Source organism: Phasianus colchicus, chromosome 7, assembly GCF_987193195.1.
Source record: "Phasianus colchicus chromosome 7, bPhaCol1.hap1.1, whole genome shotgun sequence".
Classification (NCBI taxonomy): Eukaryota; Metazoa; Chordata; class Aves; order Galliformes; family Phasianidae; genus Phasianus; species Phasianus colchicus.
This window is the reverse complement of record NC_143442.1, coordinates 30,215,656-30,231,776: the sequence shown is the minus strand read 5'-3', so window position 1 is coordinate 30,231,776 and position 16,121 is coordinate 30,215,656. Positions and strand designations below refer to the sequence as shown.

The following is a 16,121-nucleotide window of genomic DNA, read 5'->3' as shown; positions in this document are numbered from 1 at the left end:
TGACATGGCCATCTCTAGAGCCTACACAGACATGGTGTACATGTTTTGAAAGATACACATATCACTCCCAGTCTGTAATTCAAAAAGCTGTTTAACTTCTGCAGTGCTTTACTGACAGCCTGGCTTTGTGTCTTATTCTTTAATTATGTTTTGTTTAAAGGCTGATTTTCTTTCCTATGTTTTGCTTTTCTCATTTCATAAGCAAAAATAGCTGTTCAGCTCATTTTATTTTCTTTCTCAGTTAATGGAACGGAAATGTTTTCAAACATATGTGTTCCTATTTGTGAAATATATCAGGGTTTATTGTCTTCCATGTTGTGAACAGTTCTCACAGCTTTGTCTGCTGCTTAGTCCAAGTTTGTGTTACTGGTACAATTTGCCTCAACATCATTTGGAGGATTGAGGCAAACAGTTTTGGCTGAGGGGTCATTTGGAAATGCATTCTCTGAGTTGGCAGTTTTCCCATCAAAGATCAGAATAAGTCAAAGGACTACTCACTTGCATGCATACTGCTTATGTGAGTAAAGGATTTTAAAATGTCTGTTTCTCTTTTCTAAGTCAAACCTCTGTAAACAAAAACGAACTGGGGATTGGATCCTTGTGCTGAACTTAGTGGTTCCACCACCCTCAACCTTTAATTACGATTTAATTAACTTTATTAAACTCATGAGCAGTCTTAGAAAAAGATTTTTCCGGACTAATAGGTTTGATGAAAACAAAAAGATTGATAAAAGGAAGGGTTTTAAATGAGGCTGAATACATTCACAATAGCAATTAGTACTATCAACAACAGCTTGATAAAAAATATGGTGTCTATTTTGTGAAAGACTTCATTATTAAACAAAGCTGTGATTTTGTGCTTCAGCATCCAACTGCGCTTGAATACATTAACAGCTTGTACCGAGTGCAGACCATTTAGTTCCAGATCTTTGGAATTTTTATAGAAAATTGGCAAATGAAGTACATCTAAAACACTTTTATGGCCACTGAGCCTTCTTATGAGTAGATACACATAAACATCCACAAAGTTTCTCTTGATGGATGTCCTTCCTAAGCATTTCAACCCTGTGGAAGAGGATCGGCTCCTTTGGAAAATGAGCAAGTGTTTCGACAAATAAACCCCCTATTTCTTCTGCATGGAAGGTCAGACCTGGCATAGAAAATTACAGTTCTTTGCTAAATGGGGTTGCTGGTACCAAAGGCAACATCTCATGATAGGTAGAATCTCCTCCTCAACACCAGAGTCCTGCACATATTGCAGCTCTCACTAAAATGTCGCTACAAGCCACAGTTTGCTGCAGACAGCATTCTAGCAAATGCTTTTGTTGAAAGCTCAGGATATGTATGGATCCCTTTTAACAGAAAATCCCAAAGCACAGAGAATCCTATCCTTTTCTTCTCAATCTGCTCATTTTTATTCTTTGCTTATTTCACATTTTAAGGAAATGCATTACATTTGATAGAGATAAAATATTATTGCTTAAATATATTTTACAATAAGTTGAATAATTTCATTTTATTCTTTTACTTAAAAACCCTGCCACCTGGGACATAATTATTATTGTTTACAAAATCTAAGTAACTCAGTGCAGTATGAGCTAATTAGATCCTTCTTTTGTTTAAATCCTGCTCTGAAGCTGAGAGAAGTTTTGGCTCCTTACTCAAGCCTCTAAATCAGGATTTCCTTTAGCCAAACTTGCTACATATATGGGATTTCGCTAGCAATGAAAAAATCTGCATCTTCTAGTCATGAAAAAATGCACATGTTGCTGTTCTGCTTGTTGTTTTGTTAAAAAAAAATAATAAAATTGAACACCAAACTGTAAAGATATAAAATGGATAATCCTGTCGTTGCTTCTGTCACATGGTAGGGTGAGATATCAGGATTTGTTTGATTATGGTCATGAAAAATAACATTTCAGTAATCCTGTGCATTAATTGTGATTAAATCACACAACAAAACACTGCTGATACAAATGTGCTTGAGGGCCACTCCACACACAAGCTTTTCCACTCAGAGATTCAACAGACAAATGAGATGCAGGCTGGTGGGTTTATCCAGTGCACTTCTGGGCCCTGCTCAAACACCACAGTGAGGTCATTTTTTCCTCCCTTATTTCAGACTGAACTCAATCACAGATCAGCAGCAAAATAAAGAAAATTAGAAAAATATTTTTAAAAAAATAATAAAAAAAAAACAGCTTAGAAGAGAAAGAGGTATCTATATGCCATGGAAGATGGATCTGTGGACCCATTTGTGGCCTGAGATGACCCAGCTTTTAGGACATCTTTCATGGCTTATCTCTAGTCCAAAGCTTTTAGGAAAGAAGGAGATTTGGAAAGGCACTGTTTTTATAACCAGAATTACAAGCTGACCCCAGGGATTTTTCTTTCCTGGAACTGGTGAACATGGGCTTAGCTGACTGCATCAGTGAGTGTAGTGTGAATGCTGAAAATGTAATAAATAATGTGTAATAAAGTAATCTACTTCCCCTGATAATTTGTACCAACACAAATGAATAATTATACAAGAAAAAAACAATAGCTGGCATATTTATAGGAAATTTTGCTTATGCTGCTTCTAACTCTCTGTTGCATGTGACAGTTATTGCACCCGGGGGATTACAAATTTTTAAAAAAGTTATAAAATCTTGCTTCCTCCAAGGTGCACATTGGAGGCTCCATGCTGACTTTGGCCAGTGCGAGAAAAGGAGCATGGACCCCAAGTTGTGCCAGATGTCTACCCCACTTGCCACAGAAATGGAGTGGGTTTATTCATCACTTAAACAGGCACCTGAATTTTCTGGCTTTCAGCAGTGCACATTTAATTTTTTTGTGCTTGTTGATCTGCTTTCACCTATGTAACGTGTGCATTATTTTCTACTTGAAGCAATGCTTTTGAAGTCCAGTTTTGCCTCGTGCCATCCCTCCCACTTCTGAGTTCCTATTGGGTGGGTTGATAATAACACTGATCCTGAGTTCATTCTATATGCTACTTTTCAGTTATGATCATAGGGTACTGATTTGCTGCTGGCAATGTTTAACAACAGTTTCAAGTTCTGTTCCAGAGCCTCTTTGGTAAAGTGATGTTACATCTAAGCTCTTCAACATCACACGAGACAAAGCTACTCTTTGAAAATGCAATCCAGTATTCATGTGGTGATGTTTTGCTCAGAGACTCGGATAGGACAGTGCAATTCTGCATGATCCTTGACTCTTTCATAAAAACTCTGTTCATATCAGGTGTCCAAGAAGATGACCATGAACTAAACCATAGTTACTTCAATATATGGCTGAATTTATCTTGGACCTGGGAATTTCTTTCCCCATGATGAGATACTCACCTGGAAGACCAATTTCGCCATCCTGAGCTTCTTTGTTTAACTCAGCCGACACAACCTCCTGCAGGTAGGTATAAAAGCATCCAGCAAACAATTCTATGCCAGGAGTAATGGCCAAGTTATCCACTGGACACAAAGATAGGAGCTATGGACAGATGGCAGACAAATGTTTGGGATGGGAGTCTTTTCCTTTAATTTCCACTAATTTCCACTAATCAGAGGTGGTGGATATGCGCGTTGTGCAAGTTGCTGATCGGTTTGGGATTTTCTGTTTGGTAATGTGCTGCCTTCTGCCCCGTTCCTCTGACACTATTTACTCTCAGCAGTGCTAGAGGTGAAACCTCCATGGCTGCATACAGGGGTATGATCACTCACTACAGGAGCACCCATCCCAGTTACAGATGGTTGCTTCACCAAGTGCATTTTGCTGTTCAATTGTCTAATAGATAGAACATATTGCTTCATTCTCTGCTGTAAATCTGTAGTGGTGCTATCTTCATCATGCTGCAATTGGTAATGTTGTAATCAGTGAGGTACCTAACTGTTTCTAGAGCATTCGAGTGCATTTAGTTAAATGATTCACAGTTTACTCTCTAAAGTTTCACTGCAATTTTAATTTCTGCAGACATCCTCCAGTTGCTAACATAAATTTAATTAAGATATAATTCTTTGCTAATGGGAGTGAGTCAGTCAGATAAATAAGCTAATAGTGCCAGGGGTACTCCTTGTTTACAGCTCAATGCTATAAATTCTGTGGACTGTGCACATATTAAGGAATTGACAATTTCAGTGTGTGAGCTCTGGCTTACACGAGAACTGTTTTTCCTCTATGAAGTTCTGACAGAAATGGGAACATCTGAGCAGTCATTTGCTCTCCTACCACAGTAAAACATTGTTTCACAGAGCTCCCTAGCAGTAGATAATTGTGTTCTCCAACCTGCAATTTCCTCCCAGAATTAAAAGATCTTAGAGATCTTCTCCCTGTCATCTGTGTTAACGTGAGCCTTCAGTCTATTTTTTATGGACAATTTTATTTATCGTTGTGAGATAATTAATTATTCTCTGACAATCAGAGCAGCTCATCAGATAAGGCCCTTTAGCCTTCACATGCATGTGCTTTCCAAGCCTTTCTGGCTAGGCCAAGCACTTCGTGCTTTGCACTGATGTGAGCTTCTGACAGCACGATAGCCCTCGGCACAGGAAAAGGAACATTTGATCTGTTTTATTGTGACTGTTTTGATTTACTTGTCTTCATTTTGGCAGGCTGTATAGGAAACAGCAAGTTGGCAAAAAAACACTTAACTAAGTGCCTAATAAGTTGTGATGCATCTATATTTTGAATAAGAAAATAAATAATACTAAAATACATTAATTCTATAAGATTACATGGCAAATCATATAGATACACAGAGACTGATTTCCCCACAGTTCATGTGTAAAAGAGAATAAACATTTGCAGCCAAGGCACAGTCAACCAAAACCATGCAACAGGATATAAACAGGCAATGCAGAGACATGTTCTAGTTTGGTTTGGTTTGGTTTGGTTTTTTTGGATAGAAGACCATGCACGTGGCTTAGTACCTTCACAAGCTATATATATAGCACAGATGCTTCCAATTCATGAGGACATTTTAATCGTGCAAACAAAGGAAAAAAATACTTTTCAGTCTGGATTGCAAATTACCCCTGAGGGGCACAACCACTTAAGCCCCAGCAGCCTGGGAGCTCTCTGTTTTGACTGGTAGAGATGTGACAGTACAGTAAAAGCCAGGATAGTTGTTTCTTAGAGCTATGGATTAGGTCGATACAGGTCCAACAAAGATAACCTGTGGGAGGTTATGTACAGTGGCTGCTGTAGGGATATTGGAGATATATGCTGAGGTGCCAGTAATCAGATCGCTTTTCATGGGGTTAGGTCCTAACGTAAGTAAATGGGTGAAGAGAGAAAAGCTTAGGAGGGGGTCCTTAGCCTTGCTACTTAAAAGAATAACATTGTAGAAAAAATAATGAAAAAGTGGAGAGTAAAAAGTGAGCAATAAGGGGAAAGGAGGCTTTTGTTATGTTCTGCTAAGACACTTTATTTTTAACACACTAATTCAGAAGAGTAGCACATGCTTAAAAAAAAGAAAAAAGAAAAATAACTAGTGAATTAACTAGTGAATTTTATTTTCAAAATAAATGGTACTTAATATACATTTCATGTCTGCTGCCCACCTTCCCAATATATGTTTTTCTGCATATTAACCAGGCTATCTCCATCAAAGGACCACCAGGTAGAATTATATATCCACTAAGAATCCTTGTATGAACCTTTCAGAGAGAATTACCTTGGTTATTTACACCTAGATACTACATAAATTACCTCACCTTCTGAATTAAGAAAAAAATTTTTGAAGGCATATGTTGAGAATTAATTCTTACTGAATTAAATTAATTCACAATATATGCCTTCAAAATGGCTCAAGGCTAAAGCATATTTCCCAGCACTCCTTAAAAGCAAAGTCAAGGAGCACTTATTTTTAGCTAAATTAATTACTAGCTGTGAACATTCCTTGAATGATGTGGCACAGACTTGTCATTCTGGTACAAAGGTTTTGGAATTACGTGTAGAACAATCATACATTCAAATATTCGTTTTCCATTATCATAGAAAACAAGAATGATGCATTTTTTTTTACCCCCAGTTCTTAATTTATTTCCTCATTCTAGGAAGGTCTATTGTGCATATTTAAATAACAAGACTTCAATGCATTATTCATTCATAGGCACTCTCCTCATTGGAAGAAGCATATGAGAAAAGAAGGCATTATATCTACCAATTTAGAAAGAAATATTTTATTCCGAAGGACTTTCTGGAATTGCCTGAGTGGTAGGATAGTGAATGTTTTCAATAATAAACTGCTTTCAGCTTTAGCCCATGAGACAGAAATGGCAAATTTGGTCATATGATTGATTAAATTCTTTAAGCACAAGCTGCACATCTCATACAATCTGATCAGTGTAGTATCTAGATAGCCAGCAAAACAACACAACACTGAAAACTAGAATTATGGCTGGTCCTTCCCTGCTAGGCAACTGTGCATTTACCTCAAGGATCATTTTATGTATAGCCCAGCACCAAGAAACATGGCTCACAGAAGACTTGCAAGCTCCCATATTTTTGCCTATGTCTGCTCTGCTGAAGTGGAAATCTGATTCTCAAGAATCTTTTCTTTAACTTAAACAATAAAAATGGTGACTTCCAATGTTTAAGAGAAAAATAACAGTCATACCTGCATATTTCTCAATCCTTATTGTATGGAGAACTTGAATTCAACAATTAATAATGTTTAATCAATGTGAACCGTAGACAATCAGACCTATACTTTGTAGCTGAAATATGCCATTCAGTTAAGCCTGCCCTCTACTAACAAGAAATGAGTTGAAGATGGCCACAGAGCAGGAAAGCTGACCTGTGTCCCTCCATCTGCTTCAGGGGAGATCTGCATGGAATGCACTCAGCTGCATGGGCAACCATGATGTGCTTCTGCAACTTCCAGTGAAAAGAGGTCATTTTTTGATATTCTGCAGCTGCTTTTGCAGCATGCACTCCTACCTCCTTGTATGGGAACTGCTGAATCACGGCCTGAACCTCTGATTGATCACTTGAGGCAAGGAATGAGTCAGCCCTGGGAGCACAGGTGAGGGCAATTCACCTGTGCTGCCAGAAGGGCAGACCTCATTTAAAAGCTGACTATTAGCAGGGAAAGATTTTTTTTACTGGAGATCCTTCCTTTAGTTTTCCAGTGAGCCTAGGGTAAGGGTAAGCCCTCTATCTATTCTTTTTGGTGTAATAATCTGCTTAGCCAAACTCTCTTGTATATTTCTTAATTATAACACCTGTATATTCATTGATTATACACCTCCTACAGTTTGGAATATCTCAAAACCCGAAGCAACACACCTGTCTCTTCCCCAGTGTTAAAAAATTGCTTAGACTACCTGACAAGATAGGTGAGCGTGAAGCACTACTGTGGAGCCTCTACTAACCCAAGGTAAAGAGGTGGAGTGCTATTAGAAAATCCTGGCACATCTTGCATGAGGCAGATCCTAATAAGGGAGCAAGAGTGTCATTCTTCTTCCTTGCAGTTTTAAAGAGTGCACAGGGCTGACACTTCCTGGAAACCAGAAATCCCAACAGACGTTTTGAATTCCAACTCATCTTTATCTTATTAAATAACTAAGGCAATCCAACGATATCAGTATGAGAAAAGCTCAGTACATGCAAAGTAACTTATTGTTCTGCAAGCAGGACCTTGTTTCTGGACTTAGCAGTATCTTTCCAGCAGCCTACAAAGGACATGGGCTTTGACATTCCTTGTTGCAAAAGTTTGTCACAATTCTAGAGGTTATTTGAAAAGAAAAATGTTTTTTTGAGAAAAGAAAGGGAAAAGTGGAATACAGCTAATGTATATTTTCTTCTTTCAGAATTACTGAAAGTATTACGCAACAGCCGGGTCTTTCACTGGGGGCTGTGCTACCCAGGCACTGCCAGGCTGCTATACGTAAGTTGCGTTCACTGCAATGGATACACTAACTTCTCTCTCTTCTGTAGAAGTATTACACATTTTTCACCCAAGTAAGCTGGGTGTGCTCTGCCTGTTAAATAAGAAGGTGAGGCAGTGGTGTGCAGAGGAGCCTAGTTCTGCAGTAAAAGCCAGCAAGGTTTCTTGTGAAAACAGGGTTTCAATCTCACCTCAACCAAGAGGAATGCTGAATAGGATTTCTACATGCACCAAGCATGAAGATGTTCATGCAACACAGACTCATGCAGTTCCATAAATGCCGAGCACGTTGGCACTGAGAGGGTTTTGAGAGGCTTGCATAAGCTTAGGACACAGCTCCAGCTAAAATGCAGCCAATGAAGTGCAGGAGGATGAAATACAGCTTAGTCCTTAGACAGCCAAAAGCAGAGCTCAGGCATAGCACTGCAAGTTCAGCTGTGCAGCTCTGAGTAAAGCTGGGAGGCTCACAGTGCACTGCTGTTGGATGGAGTAGCGATGAGCCTCATGCTGTGCTTCAGGTGGGCCACGTGCTTTGGCCAGGCTGTGTAACTCCTGTGCAGAGGCTTGCTGCCGATGAAAGTTACTGTTGAGTCAGGGATGCTTTTATCTTGAGCTGTCCCCTGCCAAGAACGAAAATGCACCAGATCTCTTCACTCACATTAACTTGTTCTGTGTCACATTCTTTCTCCTTCCAAAGGTTATGTTGACATCTTACTGATTTGTTGCATTTGCTTTCTCTTACTAGTTATGTCTGCTCTTCTTCACACAGGGAGAGCCCATTGCTTTCCTTCCTTGAGACATTTACTGTAGAAGGCTGAGATCACTTTCCCAAGCTGCATTAGATGGAAAGCACTGGCTGTATGCTTGGAGCCCAATTCATTCCCTGCTTTTATCCAAAGACAAGTTTAAATGATCTAATGATAAATAGACTGATTGATAGCCATATAGCCTCTTTCTGATAATTTATACAGTCTTTACCAGCATGGTCAGGAGACTTCTGCTACAGAGCATTTTTTTTTGTGTGCACAGACATTCATTACTTTTGATGCCTCTTTTTCAAGACGTGTATTTTTTTCAGGTGGTAGCAATGCATTGGAATGGCTGATTAGGTATGATAAATTGTAGCAAATGATCTCTGCAGGAATTTTATCATCACAATTCTCCGTTTATAGAACATTGTTTCTTTAAGAGCTGAGAGCAGATTGCACAATGTTCTACGTCCGAATCATCTTCAGTCCTGCCCTCCCCTCTCCCAAGTCACAACTGTAATGAATAGCACAATTTATAGATTTATTGAGCAAGGGGAGATCTTCCTCCTGCTGCTGTCTGCCAGCCACTGACAATTCCACTGAAGCCTTCCATCCAAAACAAGAACTTTCTTCTCCTTTTTGGTTTAGGTGGAAACCTAATCATTCAGTTACACTTGCTGCCTATGGAGGAGCTACAGAGCAAGGAAAAGTCTTTCTGACTCGCAATGCCATTCTTTGATGCTATTATATCTACTGCTATTTTTAGGACAGCAGTTATCATAACTGTACAGGGTTGAGTAATCAAAAGTGCCTAGATTTGTATAAGTACTGTAAATGTACAAAAACACATAAAGAAAGGTACAAACTAATACAAACTAGTGTGCATTCTTGTTAAATCAAAAATTTCATGTCATATTGTGGTTCCCTTATTTGTTACTGTGTCTTCCTAAGAAGATGAATATGGGGAACATGATGCTCTTTTATTTAAAATCAAATTGTTTTTTCTTACCAAACATAGAAGGTATTATTTCAACCTACAAGGCAATACTGATGTCAGCATGGATGTTTATATACTGGAAATGACCTGTTTTTTAAAGTGGAAACAATTATAGCAGTAATTGAGGTTTCCTCATAGGATTTTATGATTCAGAACAACAATTCATGCCATATAAATAAAATTGCTTTCAGCCTGGAAGCACATGTATCAGTTTTGTGGAATAACAATCCCAAAATGGCAAATGGAAATAAAGATTAACAGTAAGAATTAATTTTAGATTTAATTATCCTTTTTAGTAAGGATACTTTTTAAAAAGTAGATATACTACAAAAAAGAGAATATAGATTTTAGTAGATGTATTATGCCAGAGCAATAATACTTATATAAATATTTTATCTCAGCTAGAAAGAATCCGGTAGTGTTTGTGGAAGAGTATTTGTTCTATGCAAATTAAATTGGATATGCAAAGCTACACTGCATCAATCTTACTCATAGCACACTGAAGTCACTCAGCCATATACGTGTCTGAACCAGCGTTCAGGCGTGCTGGATCACTGGCAGACAGTCAAGGCACAGAGTCTGACATGGAATTTCTCAATGACTGCACCCACTGGCAAGCTGCGTCTAGCAAGTGAGGCTCCTTCTTGTCATCTTCTCCAGTAGGGTCACACGAGGCCAGAAGGAGCTGGCTTGAAACAGGCTCCTGCCTCACTTCCGTGCAAAGGGAAGAGGAGAGGAGAAGCTCTGATGTCTTGCATGTGGAGGAGAAACCAGCTCTTCTTCCAGAGGGATCTTGTGGCTTTGGAAAAGTGTCTTGTTTACAGCCTTTCCTCAGCTCCCTCTCACCAGCTGATATAACTCCTGCCAATAAGCATCTGCTCTTTACCACATCTCTTACTGACTCAGGAAAAGCTGAGTAGCAACGGCCAATACCTGTCCTTTATGGTGTGATCCTATCCCTTCATACGTGTGCAGGGTTCCTTCAGGCTCATGGCCCATCTGTTGGACAGATTGTCTCTTGTGTTGACACAAGATTCACTGTCTACACACAAAGTCAGGAATGAATAATAGGATAATTCTGGCTTGCAAACTCTTTTAAGTGTGTCAAGCGCATGTTTTGTGCTGGTGTTTCAGAAGGGACATTGAGTCCTGTTGGAAAGTCTCCAAGAACCTAACCATCTCTCATAACATGAAAGAAGTTATAATTGCTAATTACTGAGCAATTACTGATTCTTATTCCACTTTGATTCTTTATCTCTGAACAATCACTCTCTACATCTTATTTTATTTGTAACTGCTAAACTAAGAATGCTTTGCAACTTTCTTGCAGACTGAACAGATCACCATATTTTGGGCAAGCCAAACTACTTGATCTCCATTAGTATTCTGTAAGATAGTCTTCCAGATACTGCAACATTGTTGTGATATTTTTATTATTATTTTTTTAACAATAAATACTAGAACTGCATACATGGTGGTAATTTCACAGTAGTGAGGTATCATAACCAGCCACAGCAGGAGTTTCTCCTGATATTCTGTATCTACTTCTATGCCTCTGTTCCTGTAACTTTATTACCATGAGCCTTTCTGAGTCATATTTTTCCTAACGTAATTCCTAAACCATAGGAGCGTCTTGCCAATCCTGTTGATCTTTCATTATGTAAGTGGGAAATATTCTTTTGGAAATTATGTGCTGCAAAGCTTTGAATGAATTACCTTCTGTTTCTGTTAACTCTGGTAACCAGTGTACAGAGGGAGAGTGTGTTGGCAACAATTAATTTGAGATAAATTCTAAAGACAGCCCTAGGAGGTAGAAGCCCTGAAGGATGTCAGCAGGAGGAGGTATAATGTATGACCACTTGGATTTTCAGGATGATCCTCCCAGGCACACTCACTAAAGAAATCTGTTGTCTGTGAAATGGAAAGCATAAGGGCCATCATCTTTTAAAACAGTTTCTTAACAGAAATCTGAAAAAAATACTGATTTTGTATGTCACTTTGTTCCTATGGCCGTTGTTCTTGATGTTTCTTTTAATTAGAGGAGTTGATTCCTGCTGATTCACTTCAGGTGTGATAAATTTATGCAACATGTTCTTAAAAATTATCTCCAGAACTGATAGGATGCATTTTGAAGCCAAAATAATTCCTATTCAGTTTTTCAGTGCAAACACAGGCCCTCAAGCCTCATGCATACAACTGCTTTGAGTGAAATATAAAGTGAATAATTTACAGTATTTTATTTTCAAGAGAACCCAAATTTAAACTAACAACAGCAAAAGAAGTATTTTTGAATATTTGTTTTGAGTATGCTCCATTGAATAGGGTCACTGCCTTTGAGAAAAGGAGGAGCATGTTTCTGAACATGATGTCGTATCCCTGGATTACCAAAGCAGCATACCCAGGCAGGCCAGGTGAGCAGTGTGTGCTGGATGGGAAGTGTAATATCTGCAGATAGATCTAAGCCCATAGAGCAGCATCTCCAGCTTCAGTGCAGATGTTTTTCATACAGGAAGTCTCTAATCCAGACTTTCCCTCCTCTCCTCTTGCTGGCCTCACATGGCCTCTTTGTACTTTTTGCTCCTTCTGAAACAATTATCTACAATTGAATGGCAGCCAGCTCTTTTACAGCCTGTGTTTTTCAAAAAAGTAGCCATTCATTCCAGAGATCACATTTAGCAGAGCATTCAAACAGACCAGGCTGCAGGTAGAAAGTGTTTTTGTTGTTGTTACTAAGTATGACAGTCCAATATCCAAATCCTGTTCCTTCTTCAATGTTTCTCATATATGCCATGCTCAGATACAACCCATATACATGCGTATTTATGTCTTCATTCTTTCTGAAAGCTTTCGTGACTTTTAGAAGAGACTGAGGGCTGCACAAAAGAAGTATTTGACAGTGTTTTCCTGAAGGATTTCCACCTTTGAACAGAAGTCAAGGCAAACATTGAAAGATGCTGTGCTGCACTTAGATTGTGTTATATCTTGCAAAGCCCCATTGAACAAATCAGTTTCCCTGAGGTAAGATGTTACATTCTTGTCATGAAGTGGGAAGATGTCAGAATGACATGGATTGCTTGAGGAGTTGAATAGCAGACCTGAAATAACATGTTGCAGAGAACATATGTATTCCTCATGTTTCCAGAATTAGAATTTAGTTTTGTACTTTTTTCCAGTGCCAAAACTTACAGGAAAGCATGTGTAATTTGCTGGAATTCAGTGGGATAAAGGAACCCTCTAAAATATTTTGTTTAGATTTTGTTCTGTTCAGAATCCACAGCCAGTTATGGCCTGGTTTCTTTTTTTGCAATTATCTAATGTGCCCATTGTGTGGCTTACCTGCAACATGCCTCCTGCAAAGTGGTGTTATTAAACAGACCAAGCACCCCACATTTATCCCCTCGTTCTTATGTCACAAAAAAGTCAGAACAGTTCTATCAGGTAGTTACTTCCACAGAGATTTCAGAACACCGCTAAAAGGAGAACTATGTAAAACACTGGTCGTAAACACACTAAGTAAATTGCTAATATGTGGGCCCCCTTGAAATGCTGTTCTCTCTGCTAGTAAACACAAGCATGCCTGGGAACGCTCCCAGCACTAGGATGTGAGTGTCTGTGCTAGTAAACAGACCTTCACCTGGCACAAGTTCAACCTTCTCCAAAAAATACTGTACCCATGCTATTCCTGGCATGTTTTGGAGCTCTGGCAGTTGAACTGTTGGAGTGGATGCTTCCTGTGGGCAGACCCCTGGAAACTCTTGTTTTGGAAGCTACCAGCAGTTGTCTAGCATAGATGTCGGCCACCCCAGGCCACTTGGCCTCAAGGCCCAAACACATTCCCAGGCACAATCAGTGCTCTTGAGCAGATGTAGCCAAAGACTACTACAAGAACAAGAAGAAAATTATCTTTCCTGAGAGCTTGTGTTTCATGGAAGGATATTTTTAAAAAATATATATATTCTCTCAGATAAAGAAAATCTTTCCTTTGTGATTTTAAAAGCACGAGGTATCACTGGCCTAAAGAAATTATATATCTTTAACTTCGTTACAACCGGCCATTTTTTGAGAGTGGATTTTTCAACTGAAATACAAGAGCTGCTCTGAAAGTAATGCCTCCTATTTTATTCTGTTGGCCCATGGCATCAGAGGTAGATGTTGGTGGTATGGCAGTAGAGGATGAACCTTCCCTGTCAGTATTACATTACCATTTATTGCTGACAAATGGCAGCAGAGAGGCAGTCTGACATAACAGTGTCAACTTGTACACATTGTCCTCTTCCATTAAGTTTTGTTTTCAGTAGAAAGGAGAAACTGTGATAGCTGAACTTTATGATGGCATTATTTCAAATGAGATTCATTTATTAGGAGCAGCTCATATATTTATTGCCTAATGCAAGTTAAAATTTGACCTTCTGAAGTGGAAATTACGAACTGAAAAGTGGCACTGTATGAGATAATATTGCTGACTATATTAAGTCCAGAGACACCATGCACCTGGCATCTAATGTTTGTCTGAGTGTTTGACTTTAGATACTGATCTCAGCAATATTCAATAAATTGTTCAGGGAGATCAAACAGTTGTAACACCACACTTTGGATGATTACTACCTTTTCATGCAGGCAGTAGCCGGCAGGATATATGTGTTTGGTAGTAATAATTATATTCTGTGCTTCTGATTAATGAAACACTTCACTGATTTTACCCTGAATTTTTATTTGTATAAAGAACAAGGAAGCTGTATTTATATTAAAAAGAATAAAAAATACATCTATATGTATGGATGGCACTAGCAACTTATTCAAGTGAGAAACCACCTGAAGTCAGAAAGCTCCCATCAAATTCCCAAGCATGAGGAACTGCCAAGCAGTTATCTACCTGCCCCTGCCAGCTGATATTTCTGACTCCTTGTAAGCTCACACTCCAAAAGCTCAAAGCAAATCCTTTACATTTCCTAGTAAATGAAACCACAACTAGACAGTCTCTGTCCTACATTCAGAGCTGGCATCTTGCTGCAGTAAGGGAAATGAGTCAGATAAATGCAAATCTCTGCTTAGGTTGTTCATGATTTTGAGTCTGAAAGGCAGATTCTTTAAAACAAGTAACTCTTCAGTCAATTTATTAAGCCGCATTAATGAAGCACCAAGAATGAAGGTGCTGAGCATGCAATGAATGCAGGTGGGACTTTACTGAGGTTTCAGACTCAGATGACAGATGATAAACAAAGATTTTTCTAGAAATAACCTAGAAATAGACAATTATAGGTCTGCTTCTAGCTCAGGGCCTGCAGAATACTAGTAAAAGAAAGTTTCAGGCTAGGGCAAGAGATTGCAGCAGAACCATTGTTTCAACTGGGCTCTATAAAATAAGTTCATTCTGCTGGCTGTGGCAGCAGTTGCTGGCTTGTGATTAAGGTGAATATTAGTGTTAAGGTTAAGTTTAACAAGTATGAGGGCCAATAAACAGCAGCTCCATTTGAAACTGCTTGCCTAGTTTTGACAGGGTCAAAATGTTGGACGTAAACTCAGGTCCATTGCCCAGAGAGGATGCTCAGTTAAGTTCAAATTCATGTTTTAGCTGGCAGTGTTTAAGGAGCTTGAACTACATACAATTGAAATATGTTTCACCCTCACAAAAAAAGATCTTGTGCCAACAGAAACACCCTAATTAGCTTCTTGTAGCCAAGAATTTCAGATTAGAGGAAAATCTGTTTATTGCTGGGATGAAATTAGGGTTCAGGTTTGCTGAAGACTGTAGAACTAACTGCACAGGGTAGAAAAGTTTTCCACATGGATAATTCAGGAAGGGTCCTCTTGACCAGGTCCAGTCTCTCCAGCTCGTGTTTAATGAGATGATTAAAGCTGAGGACAGCAAAGACCTGACCAGTAGTGCTAAAGCACTGGGTACAAGCCAGTGTTGGAGCTGGGTCTCAGACAGGGGACCTGACCTATGGAGACATACATATATATTTATACAGCACAACAACCAGGATTCAGGAGGAGAGAACTGGGAACTGAGTTTCAAATTATCATAATTTTTGTTGTAGCAAATGAGTTTTAAAGTGGTAATAGATGTGGGCTGACACACAGTATAGGCTGAAGGTATTGGGTTAGGCATGGATGAAACAATGTTCCAAATGGAGACTTAGTCACAGCTCCTTGGATTTTCTCCCTGGTCATCTCAGGCTGTCCATAGATCTCAAGCCCAAGGGAGGACTGGAGTTAGTGCTGGCACACAGCCTGAAATGGCTTATGATTCAGCACTCTGCACTGGCCAGCCAGGACACAGGACTGAATGCAGGAGGATGTTTCTGTGATTCATGCTGGTCTTGGATGTCTAGGGGCTCTGTAGCAAGGGTTTAACCACAGTAAAAGGGCCAGTGAGCCAATGTTGGCAGAAATCCTAGGGAATATGAAGGTTTAGGACTGGCCCTGAGGATGCTGAGCATACTTGCCTGAGTCTGGGCTAGCAAAATTTTCCAGTTTATGCACATAA

General features: G+C 39.2%; 1 protein-coding gene across 2 annotated transcripts in view; it reads left to right on the top strand.

The window, feature by feature from the left end:
* Nucleotides 1-2,235: 2,235 nt before the first annotated feature.
* The window catches only part of LOC149917299 (uncharacterized), a 109,337-nt gene continuing 95,451 nt past the window's right edge, over nucleotides 2,236-16,121 (top strand). The window contains exon 1 of one of the 2 annotated variants that reach the window (XR_016468406.1): nucleotides 2,236-3,408. The gene's annotated coding sequence lies outside the window, so the exon portion shown is untranslated. Of the gene's footprint in view, nucleotides 3,409-4,109; nucleotides 12,650-16,121 lie in introns of those variants that run through there. The other variant, XR_016468404.1, reaches the window with a different exon arrangement.